The sequence below is a fragment of the Monopterus albus genome, unplaced genomic scaffold, assembly GCF_001952655.1.
Source record: "Monopterus albus unplaced genomic scaffold, M_albus_1.0 scaffold81.1, whole genome shotgun sequence".
NCBI lineage: Eukaryota > Metazoa > Chordata > Actinopteri > Synbranchiformes > Synbranchidae > Monopterus > Monopterus albus.
This window is the reverse complement of record NW_018127961.1, coordinates 888,113-899,049: the sequence shown is the minus strand read 5'-3', so window position 1 is coordinate 899,049 and position 10,937 is coordinate 888,113. Positions and strand designations below refer to the sequence as shown.

The 10,937-nt window shown below is 39.3% G+C and overlaps 1 protein-coding gene across 2 annotated transcripts in view; it reads left to right on the top strand.

The window, feature by feature from the left end:
- The window catches only part of ncalda (neurocalcin delta a), a 97,099-nt gene that overhangs the window by 30,859 nt on the left and 55,303 nt on the right, over positions 1-10,937 (top strand). The window contains exon 1 of one of the 2 annotated variants that reach the window (XM_020606745.1): positions 9,903-10,228. The exons of the other annotated variant lie outside the window; for it this stretch is intronic. The gene's annotated coding sequence lies outside the window, so the exon portion shown is untranslated. Of the gene's footprint in view, positions 1-9,902; positions 10,229-10,937 lie in introns of those variants that run through there. 2 annotated transcript variants of the gene reach the window in all.

Below are 10,937 nucleotides of genomic sequence, written 5' to 3'. Positions count from 1 at the left end.
AACAGAGACGTCTCGGTTGACGTTTCTGTGTAGTATGGGGCTAGCCCAACCGAGGGGATATAATGTATAGGCCTGGTGGGTTCAGGGTCTTTCATCTTACATCTGCCTGTTGTTTTGATATGTTCGATAAACTTTAGGATTTTCTCTATTGTCTATGAGTGGTGTTCAATCTTCTATTGTCACCCGTCATCAAAATTATAACAATGTGAATTGACTTCAGAAATTGAATTCAGAAAATGAGATTTGACTGAGGAATATCTCGATTGGTGATTTGAATCATCAGTGTTTAAGTGGCAGCCCTGCTCATTGTAACATCTGTGCTGAAATAACACAATTTATATAAATTGGACATCCCAGTATGATGTACTGTATCTCTCAGTCATCTGATTACATTTTACAAACAAAGGGCAGAAGCACATTTCACAACTTTATAATCACCTTTTTTTAAACAACTAAAAGTATTTGTCCAAAGTTGTAAAAAATGGTGTCACTCACAGGAACTGCCTAGCTAATAAACAGTGTCATGGCTGCTGCTGTGAGCTTACTTCATAAATCTGGTTATGTCTGACAGTTGAGCTGCATCTGTCCATCCCCTCTATGCCAGTACACATTCATTAATATGCAGAGACAACATCTCTATGAATATTATTGATGCATGTGTGGGAGTGTGTATGTGTGCATATATGCTGGATCTGTATATATAGTGTGTATGTATATGTGTGTATCAGTAATAGTGAGCAGAGGATTCGAGTGTGACTCATAGGGAGGCAGTGATGTGTTTTTTTTTTCTGACTCCATGCCTGCTGCTTTCTGATGAGACAGTGGGCTTAATCTTCTCTCTGCATCCACCCTGCCAGAACAGTAGATAGGACAGACTGGTCATCAGCCTTTTCTTCTGCTTCTGTTTATAGCTCCTGAATCACTGAGGATGGAGTAGATTGTAATGATGCTGAGTAACTCTTGAGACTTTGCAGATTGTATAACAATCTTTTATTTTATTTTTTTTTAACCAATTTCCTGTTTCTTCACAGCCTACCTCCCAGCTATATATTGGATTAAATTAGGGCTGTCAAAGTTAATGCGATAACATACAATAAAGTACAATATTTGCCTCAAATGTAGTGAAGTCAAAGTATGAAGTAACAGAAGATGAAAATACTCAAGTAAAGTACAGATACCTCAAAAATTATACTTAAGTAAATGTACTTAATTTGCGATTAATCACAAGTGAACTATGGACAATCTTGCGATTAATAGCAATGAAATAATTGATTGACAACACTAGATTAAACACATACACTCTTTAAATAATACTCGTTTCAACACTTCACATTAGATACATCAATAGTTGAGTCAAACATAGTAGCCTAATATAATTATTATGACTGCCAAGAGAGTTGTGGTGGTTCTTAGGCACCCCTGAGCAGAAAGCATTTGTTGTTCATTCAAGAGCACAGATTATTTTTAACATGTTTGATTTTTATCACTGGAATTTGTACTGTCAGCATCACATGTGTGAACACAGTAAACGGTACTACCTAAAAAGTGATGAAAGTGCAGTTTTGATCTAGGAAAATACCTTGAGGATAGCTTTAACTGGCAGGATGATCTATCATGACAGTTCTGTATCAGGAATGAGCAAACAGTGACATGTGGTGTGAGAATTATTTTATATTCAGCTTCAGAAACAACTTGCTTGACGTTGACCTCATTCTCATAAAGTTTACTTACCTTGCCTTCGCCTTCTCCTTCATACTGAATACTGTCAACAGCCATTAACTGAGGCTGGGAGCCACGTTATCATAATAACTAATAGCATCCATGCCTCTCTAAGTGATAATAAGCTTTTCTACTGTTACTACCTCTACCTGGCCAATAACTTCATTTCATATTCACACAAACTATAACCCTAAGTAGGAAAAAATAAAGCAATAAAGCAACTCTCATTAATTTGAATAGGTTAAGTGCATTTAGGGAACAGGTAGCATGGGGTCAAAATGACTCGTGCAACAGAAAAGTTGGCTTCAGTTCCATGTTTTCTGTAGCGCAGTGTTACGGCCCCATATTCATTCTGCAGCATGACACAGCAACCCCATACATAACACACAATGAAAAGGTCAAAGTGTTTGTCTTACAGTATGTACAGTAAGGAAATGCGTTTCCCTGTACAGTGAAATTCTTACCGTGCCATCCACATGAATACCACATAATACAAGTGAAATGTAAAGTAGATGAGCAATAACACAAATCTAAATAGGCAGTAAAATCACAAATCTAAGGCACTTTAAAGCAGCAAGTGAAGGGAGCAAATAAAAATACAGTATAATGCATGATAAGGAGCTCTCTTCAGTGACAAGAAGAAAGAGTCCTACCACACATGGTATGGCATCCACTGATGTTTTGGGCTGGACCCAATTATTTGACTATTTAGATTGTGGGAGAACTTTTCTAAAGTATAAGATTTATTGAGGAAAAATTTAAAAATACCCCAATAGCATCTGTTTCCTGTCTATGGAGCAGAAGGACTACAGACTTAAACATTCCTTTTATACTCTCTATTGCTCCTCCTTGCCTGGGGCTTGCTTAATCCCACCTTTCTCTCTGACCTACTTAGGGATATACTATTATTTAATTGGTCAATATAAGTTTTTAAAAAATAAAAATGACCTCACATGGCAAATGCAAATCATGCCGACTCCTTCGGGTTCAATTCCAGGTTACAAAATTGACACCCCTCATTGCATAACACATTAAAAAGAAAATCCTCCTTTTCATAACTTCACCACTAAAGGCTATGCCAGTAGCATAAGACCAATCCTAAATTTTCACAAATTCAAACTTCCCAGATCCATAAATCATGAGCAAAACCTTGTTAAATCACCACTGACACCACTAAAGCTGACAACCTGATTTTCATCAAAAAGGCTCATTTTGCTAGGATATACCTGGCGGAGCTACAACTGAGGACACATGGAAGTGGAAGTTTGTTACAGATTAACATGCCCCTTTATCGGAAATCAGTTTGTGATTAGACGCTTCACATGAAGAATTGGAGGAAAGGACATCTTATGTCAGTTAGAACATGTTTCGTTGGTTCGTCTCTCCTAGAAGTTTGTCGTTGCATCGTACGTGGGCAGAACTAAGATAAGAAAAAGATGCGATTGAGGGAAACGGATGCAATTAGAGGAATTGTGATTCACCTCTTTATACATGAGAAAACAGGAAATAAAACGCCAAAATAAAAGCATGAGCGGAATACTTGACAAGTGTGCAGTATCTACAGTATATTTGGATTTTTTTGGAAGGGTTACAATTATACTTGCACTCTTTTTTCACCTTTTACTAAATTTGTACATGGTTTAATACTGAAGTGTTGACTTAAATGAATATCGCCTTTCCCTTTACAGTCATTGTTTTATTACAACTTATAATATTAATTCAGTTCATCTCTTCAGATAGAGCTTTAAAAAAGCTTTCAATTCTACTTTTAATTGTAGTTTATCTTGCAAAATGAGTATTCAATCATTTTTATTTGTTGCAAAGGTTTGCCCAATTGATTGATAAATGGTTATTTTTCTTGAATGAATGTGCATTATCACAATGTTTTATATTACACAACAGTATGGGCTTTTAAGATTCTTTCATCATTTGTTTCAGCAAGCAGTGTGGTACATTGGAATAGCCTGTTCATAGAGGTGCATCAGCTCGCCCACCTCGTGTACTGTAGTTACATATCGCACAAGAAGATTTGTTTTTAAACTAACTTGTCTACTCATTTCACGGGCTTGTAATTTAACCCACCATACTGATAAGGCTACTCTTTGTAAGACATTGTTTGACTACAGCTGCTGTCAGAAGAAGGAGTGTGCTCTCAGATAAACTCTCCTAGTGCAGCTTCTTTATAGAGTGTTTCCTAGAGTATGTGTGTTCATGCACCATAACCAGATATCCTTTTCCCTTTCCCCTTCTCTCTCCCTCCTCTCTGGGCAGTGCATTGTTACAGTGCCCACTAGTGTTATTACCTGTGTTTTTGTATTTAGTTTCCAGCAACTATGTATCCCTGTATTGGTATTGCTCTAGTCAACACATTTATCTGAATTCAAGTTTCTCTGTTTATGCTCATTCAAATTAAAGTTCTATTTCTTTCTCACTATAACCTCCTTGTCTTTGCCCGTTTTTATGCCCACCAAGCCTGGTTCCAGTACAAGATTATCTTCTGTTTCTGCATAAATTAAACATAACTCAACATAGCAACACTCACCACTAGTGGTCATTTCTGAAAGCATGCATGATCAGCTCGTAAAAACAACATCAGATGTAGCGGGTCACTGTTTACATCCCATGTAAACATCTAGTTAAACCCAAGCATTTCAGAGGCTTGGGTTACAGAGGGTGGTGAGTATGCTGCCTAAAAAAATCTCTTTATTTCAAGACAAAGCCACTCACATCGCTCTATCACAGGTTCTAATGACATTTGCTCACTGTACAGGATGGTGCAGGTTAAAGTATCCCAGTCATAATGGAATATAATATTTCAGGGACAAGGGATAAGTATGTTTCCAGATTGTCCATATCTGTAGAGCTCTGTTCATTCTTTTACTTGGAACACAAAAATAAACCTTTCTGGCTTAGCAGGCTATAAATGCATTTACAAATGTTTTACTCAAAATATAACTCTAAAATCCTTGAGTAAAATGGCACGAATAGTATGTACCAACTACAAACATCCATCCATTATCCATACCGATTATTCCTGAATAGGGTCACAGGGGGATTGGAGCCTATCCCAGCTGACATTGGGTGAGAGACAGCGTACACCCTGGACAGGGCGCCAGTCTACAAACAGTGCAGGGGAATCAGATTGTGTTGCCTCTGTGCTTTCATTGGTTTTTTAGAGAAGACACTCAAACAGTCCTGGGCCTCCCCCCACCAGCACCTGGTTATTCAGTTTATAATTTGTTGTTATTTAAGTCCAGCTGCTGCAATTACATGAGAACTCTCTGATACCGGTCCAACCTTCAGCTTCAAGGTCTGACCTCCAAATAACAATTTACTCTCACAAAAACACTTTGATCCATAAGCATTCATTTGTCATGCTCATTTACTGTTATAGGCATTTATGAGAGACTATAAATAGAGAGAATGCCTGAGCTTACTTTCTATCCTGAGATGATTTTAGTAAGATGCTGCAGACAATAATGGAGTTATTTTGGAGTGCATTTCTCACATAGTACGGAAGAGTTTCCGTTTATAGAAGAACAGCCTCTGAAGGGTTTATTTTGGAAAGAGAAGCTGATTTCTCTTCTGCCCATGTCGTTGCTTCCTGAATCTTCAGGAGGAAGGAATTACCTCTAATGCCTGTTACCCGCCCTACATCCTAATGCATCCACTCACAAATACAGAAGTGCTGCTCTGCTATGAAAATCCTCCTTCAAAAGGACAGATATGGTCATCTGCAGCACCAAATCTTTGAAACTGAAAATCTGTGGTCATTCCCACCTTCCACGGTGATGGGGCCAGGTTTGTAGAGGGAGTGAAAATGTCAGACATAGTTCAGTGATCATGTGTTACCTGTAATGCAGTGAATACTTTATCATTATCCAACCCTTCAGTATGATGACCAGCTTCTCACCCCACCTCCAGCCCCTAAAAAAACAGTATATAAAACTTGACTTGGACCCCACCCCCTCTGACGAGGGCCAATGGGCGGACACTGTGGTCATCAGCTTGCTGTGTCAATGTCCTAGGATACAGATTTCACCAGTTTAATGAACTCTCCATATTTTCTCCGTGTCTGGTTTAGAGGACAAAGAGAAGATAGTTTTGGTTCTCTGGAATACAGTAAATATCACAAATACAACAACTGCTTTTCCTACTAATCATCCAGAATTTTATTCCCTCTATAGTGCTGGAGTGCAGTGGCGACTCCCTCAAAGCTTTGAGTATATACACATTGATGGCAGCGGGCTGCGCGCATAGTGACACTTGTAGCATGTAGACCCCGTAAAGCATCGCCAGTCAGCCCTCGCCCTTCTAAATTATTTATCCCTCAACTGATCTACCCACCTAACAGTCAGACTCTCATTTCAGTTTCTTGCATCATCTGAGCTTGTTGTGCTCTGCTGCTGTTGCATGCCTTAGTCCTCAGCAGGATCTTTACAGTTATATTTATCCCAGCTCCAGGCTTTATTGAATTACTTTTCCCTGCACTCTGTTGATTCTCTCTGCCTTGTGTGGCATTTCATTTTGCGTCTGTCGCTTCTTACTCAGTCATACGTACCCCTAGTAGTCCAGTGGGGGTGGGGGGTCACTTTGCTGACCTCACCCCCACCCTCCACACTACCCCACCCTGCCCTGGGCCCCAGAACGCTCCATTCAACTGGCCAGTAATTGCTATTCAAATGAATGTAATCAGACCAAAGCTGGAGGATGGGATATGAGGGTCTTTGGTTAGGCCTGAAATAGTTTTTTTTTTTTCTTCCCACATTGCACACCCTCAGTACTTATCTCATACACAATCTCTGCTCCAGAGAAGCTGTGACACTTCAGTAGACCAGTATGTAAGAATGTTAAAACACTGGATACAGAGACTTGCTACTTGTAATTACACTGACACAATAATTTAATAATTTAGCAATTATTTTCTCAATTAATTGAATTGTAAAATATCGCAAATTTTAGGAAATGTCCATCCCAGTTTCCCAAACTCCAAGGTGACATCTTCAAAAGTTTTGTCTGAGTTCTAGTACGGGTCCTACATTTGAGAACATGGACCATCACTCATCAAGTATCAGATTAGTTGCTGTTTAATTTTCTGTCACCTAATTCATTCATTGATTGCAGCTCTACATACATACACCTATTACAGTTACCATTAAAAATACCTTATTCTAAGACCATAAATGACATATTGCTTTACCAGAAAACAGTAGGCAAGGCAAGTTTATATAGCACATTTTCATAAACTAAGGCAATTCAAAGTGCTTAACACAATACACACAAATGGATAAAACATTAAAATGCATACATATGTAAAACAATAGAATTTAGATTAAGACATTAAAAGCAATAATTACATGACGACGCACAGTAACAACATGCAACTGTAGAGACCCAGTACCTTTAGGATAGCTGTGGTGGTAGACTATGAATTCTCACTGTTCTCAATATACTTTATACCAGTTTCGATTAGATTAGCTTAGCATAAATATAAAAAAAAATTATATTATAATAAAAAAAATCCGCATATGAAACATTTAAAGCTAAACAAACTGCCATATTTATTCAGTTTACTTAAAAAAATGTGTAAAAATGACAAGTTGTGATTTTAGAGGGGTTATGAGCTGGACTGTTTCTTGGTTTAGAGCAGTGACTTCCATGAGCCTTATTGTTACCACACAGGCAAAAGATTCCAGGAAGGCACTGCTATAAATAAATAATGTGTTAATTAGTGAGCTTTAAAGGTACTATTAGGTAGAGCATTTTTTTACTTTTGGACAGAGTCCCACATCTTCAAACCACTCGGCTAGTACTCTGTTTTTGTGTTACTGATATCTCTCTGCCAAACACTGCTACCTGATAGTCAGGCTGATGTTTGTTATTGCTAATAAGGTACAACAATACATCCATTTAGTCTCTGCTAATAAGGAATGAAGCTGTAATCATACCCGTATCACAACAGTTAATTGTTGATGTAGTTGTCATTGCTGATGGGCTGTTAGTCATAGTTGATATCTGATCTTTGTGTTGAGCTTTGCTTCTTCAGCTGGTCTTACAACACATTATGTACAGTCATGGCCAAAAATGTTTGGCATCACCTGCATTTCTGTCAGCACGACACTTCTCACAGAAAATTGTTGCAATCACAAATCCTGTGGTATTCTCATTTTTATTTCTTTTGTTTGCATTGGAACAAGACAAAAAGCCAAGGGGAAAAAAAACAGCCAAATCTGATATATTCCACACAGAACTCCAAAAATGGACCAGACAGAATGATTGACACCTTCTGAAAATCATCAGAAATAGTTGTATTTCAAGCATGTGATGCTCCTTTAATTTGTAATGAAACTCACCTGTGGCAATCAGCAGGTGATGGCAACATAGAAATCACACCCACAACCAGTTAAAATGGAGAAAAGTTGACTCAACCTTTGTGTCGTGAGGACCACACTGAGCATGGAGAAAGGAAAGAAGAGCAAATAATTGTCTGGGGATGTGAGACAGGTTGCAACAAGGATGGTTTGAATGGTGGATAAAGAACCTCGATCAGCTTCCAAACATTATTCAAGCTGACCTGCAGGCACAGGGTGCAACAGTGCCAGCTCACACTATCCGACGCCACCTGAATGACAAGGGACCCAGAGGGTCCCACTGCTGACACAGAGACATAAAACAGCCAGATTGGACTTTGTCTAAACCTACCTGAGGAAGCCACAGTCATTCTGGGAGAATGTCCTGTGGACAGATGAGACTAAAATAGAGCTTTTTGGTCGAGCACATCATTCTACTGTTTTCAGAAAACAAAATGAGGCCTTCAAAGAAAAGAACACGGTCCCTGAAGTCAAACATGGTGGAGGTTCACTGAGGTTTTGGGGTTGCTTTGCTGCTTCAGGCACTGGATGTCTTGACTATGTGTATGGCTTTATGAAATCTGAAGACTACCAGTGAATTCTGGGGCACAGTGTAGGGCCCAGTGTCAGAAAGCTGGGTCTCCATCAGAGGTCGTGGCTCTTACAGCAGGACAATGACCCAAAGCAGACTTCACATAGCACCAGAAATGGTTTCAGACAATGTGCTGGAGAGTTCTGAACTGGCCAGCAATGAGTCCAGGTCTAAATCCCACAGAGCAGCTGTGGAGAGATCTCAGAACAGCATTCTGTCCAGTCTGTTTTTGGAGTTGTGTGTGGAATGTATCAGATTTGGCTTTTTCCCTGCTTTTTGTGTTGTTCCAGTGCAAACAAAAGGAATAAACATGAGAATACCAAAGAATTTGTGATTGTAGTAATTCTTTGTGAGAAGTATTGCATTATCTGATAGAAATGCCAATATTTTTGGCCATGACTGTAAATGAAATTTATTTTTAAAAAAGCAGTTGAAACTACTGTATTGTGTTCCCCCTCTTCCCTAAAGTAAGGAAGTAATTTATTGTCTTTACTGATTTTTCTCCATATTTCTTTGAATAGGGCATAGTTTTTATTAGTCATGTGTTGAATTAATCACTGGAGTAAAGGAGTTAAGGTTTCTTGGCTACTTCTAAGTGGTGATACAGAAGGAAGGTCACTTTCTCATAAGCAAAGTTATGTTTACATTTGGCCAGGTAAACTATAAGCCCTTCTATTTTTTTGAGCCAAATCATGGCAAATATATGGAACCTTGTCACTACATCATCTTAATCTAATCTGCTAAATATAAACTGAGAGGCCTTAAAGATACAATAGAATATTTTAAATACAGTAAACATTTGCACTCAAAGTCAAACTGTAGGAAAAACAAACTTGGTGTAAACAGCATAACCTACTTATTTTGGTTCAAGGAGTCCAAGCACAAGTTCAGAAGTGCAGTTTATCTGGTGCACATTCCTTTTTTGATTGCATTTGTTTTTTAAGAGCTGCAAAAAAAGACAGGAGACTTGAACCCATGTGGATACATTTCTAAGACTATTGGTTCTCTTTTCTCTCTGTGTGTCATGTCTACATTAGTCATGTCTGTGCAGCGCTAAGCCTGTCTTTTACCACCACCTCTGTGTATCAGAATTTCTGTGCGTGTCTGTCTCGGACAGCCTATTGAAATCATTGTGGTGCAATGTGCCTGTTACCACAGCAACACAGGTTTCTCCGTCTCTCTTTTTCTCTCTTTCTCACTGTCTCCCCTCCCCTTTCATTTCCCCTCTACACCAGAACTAGGTCATGTGACCACCCTGACATCAAGAGGCAGGCAGGCAGAGGAGCGCGTTAGTTTGTGGGCTTTTACCAAACCTCCTGCTCAGACGAGGAGTCTCTGAGAGTCTGTCAGTCACCACTAGCTGTCTCAGTCACTCGTACTCTACTCATTCGGCCCCTCTGCTGTTCTACCTCCTTCTCTCTTGCTCTCCTCTTTATTTCTTTCTGGTGCACTTCTTTTCGCCTGTTGCTGCTTCTTCCTGTTCTGCTATTGCCACAAACTTAGTCTAGAGTGAAAGTGCTAGGTGATGGACTTCTGCTGAACGGTTTGTACGTTGCTACAAAGTAAGGTAAGCTTCCTGTGTTTTTTTTCTTTTTGTGCATGTTCTGTGCTTTAGAAGCCAATGGCTAAAGCCGCAAAAAGCTGAGCTAAAAGCTCATGCATTTGAGTCACATTTGTGCAGAAGGGACGTTGTCTTTCAGGTGAATTCTAAGACAGTGACTGAATGAGGCTCTGTGTGTGTTGAGGAAATCTTTTTGTCACCCTTTAATCTTATAGATAAACTTTATAGTCTAAAGTTAAAAAATATAGCTTGATGTCCAAAATTTCAAGGGAGATCCTGATCAGACTGTGAAGAAAACGCAAAGACTAGATGCTTTCTTTTTACGCCCAACACAGCCAGATCTGTTTTCAAATCCCCTGCAGGAACGAGGAGAGAGCACTCACTAGGAGGGTTGAGCATGTTATATGTTTTGTAGCTGGAAGTGATGGGCAACTCCACATGGCTTTTCTTCCCAAAGGGTCACTAATGTTAGAGGCAGTGCTGTGAGCTGGAGCTGCCAGAAAGTCAGAGGCAGGGTGGGGGGCTGAGCAGCTGCCACCTGGCCCCCTCAGAGGGGATGGGAAAGCCTCAGAAGCATGTGCTGCAAAAATGTTGCTCTTGCCTCCTCAAGGTCAGTTTAGATTTTTTGTTTTCCCAAAGAAATGAACAATGAGGTGAGATAAGGGCATGTTTTCTAATGGAATTTTGTTTTTTAGGAATTAGTTGGGGTTTTTTT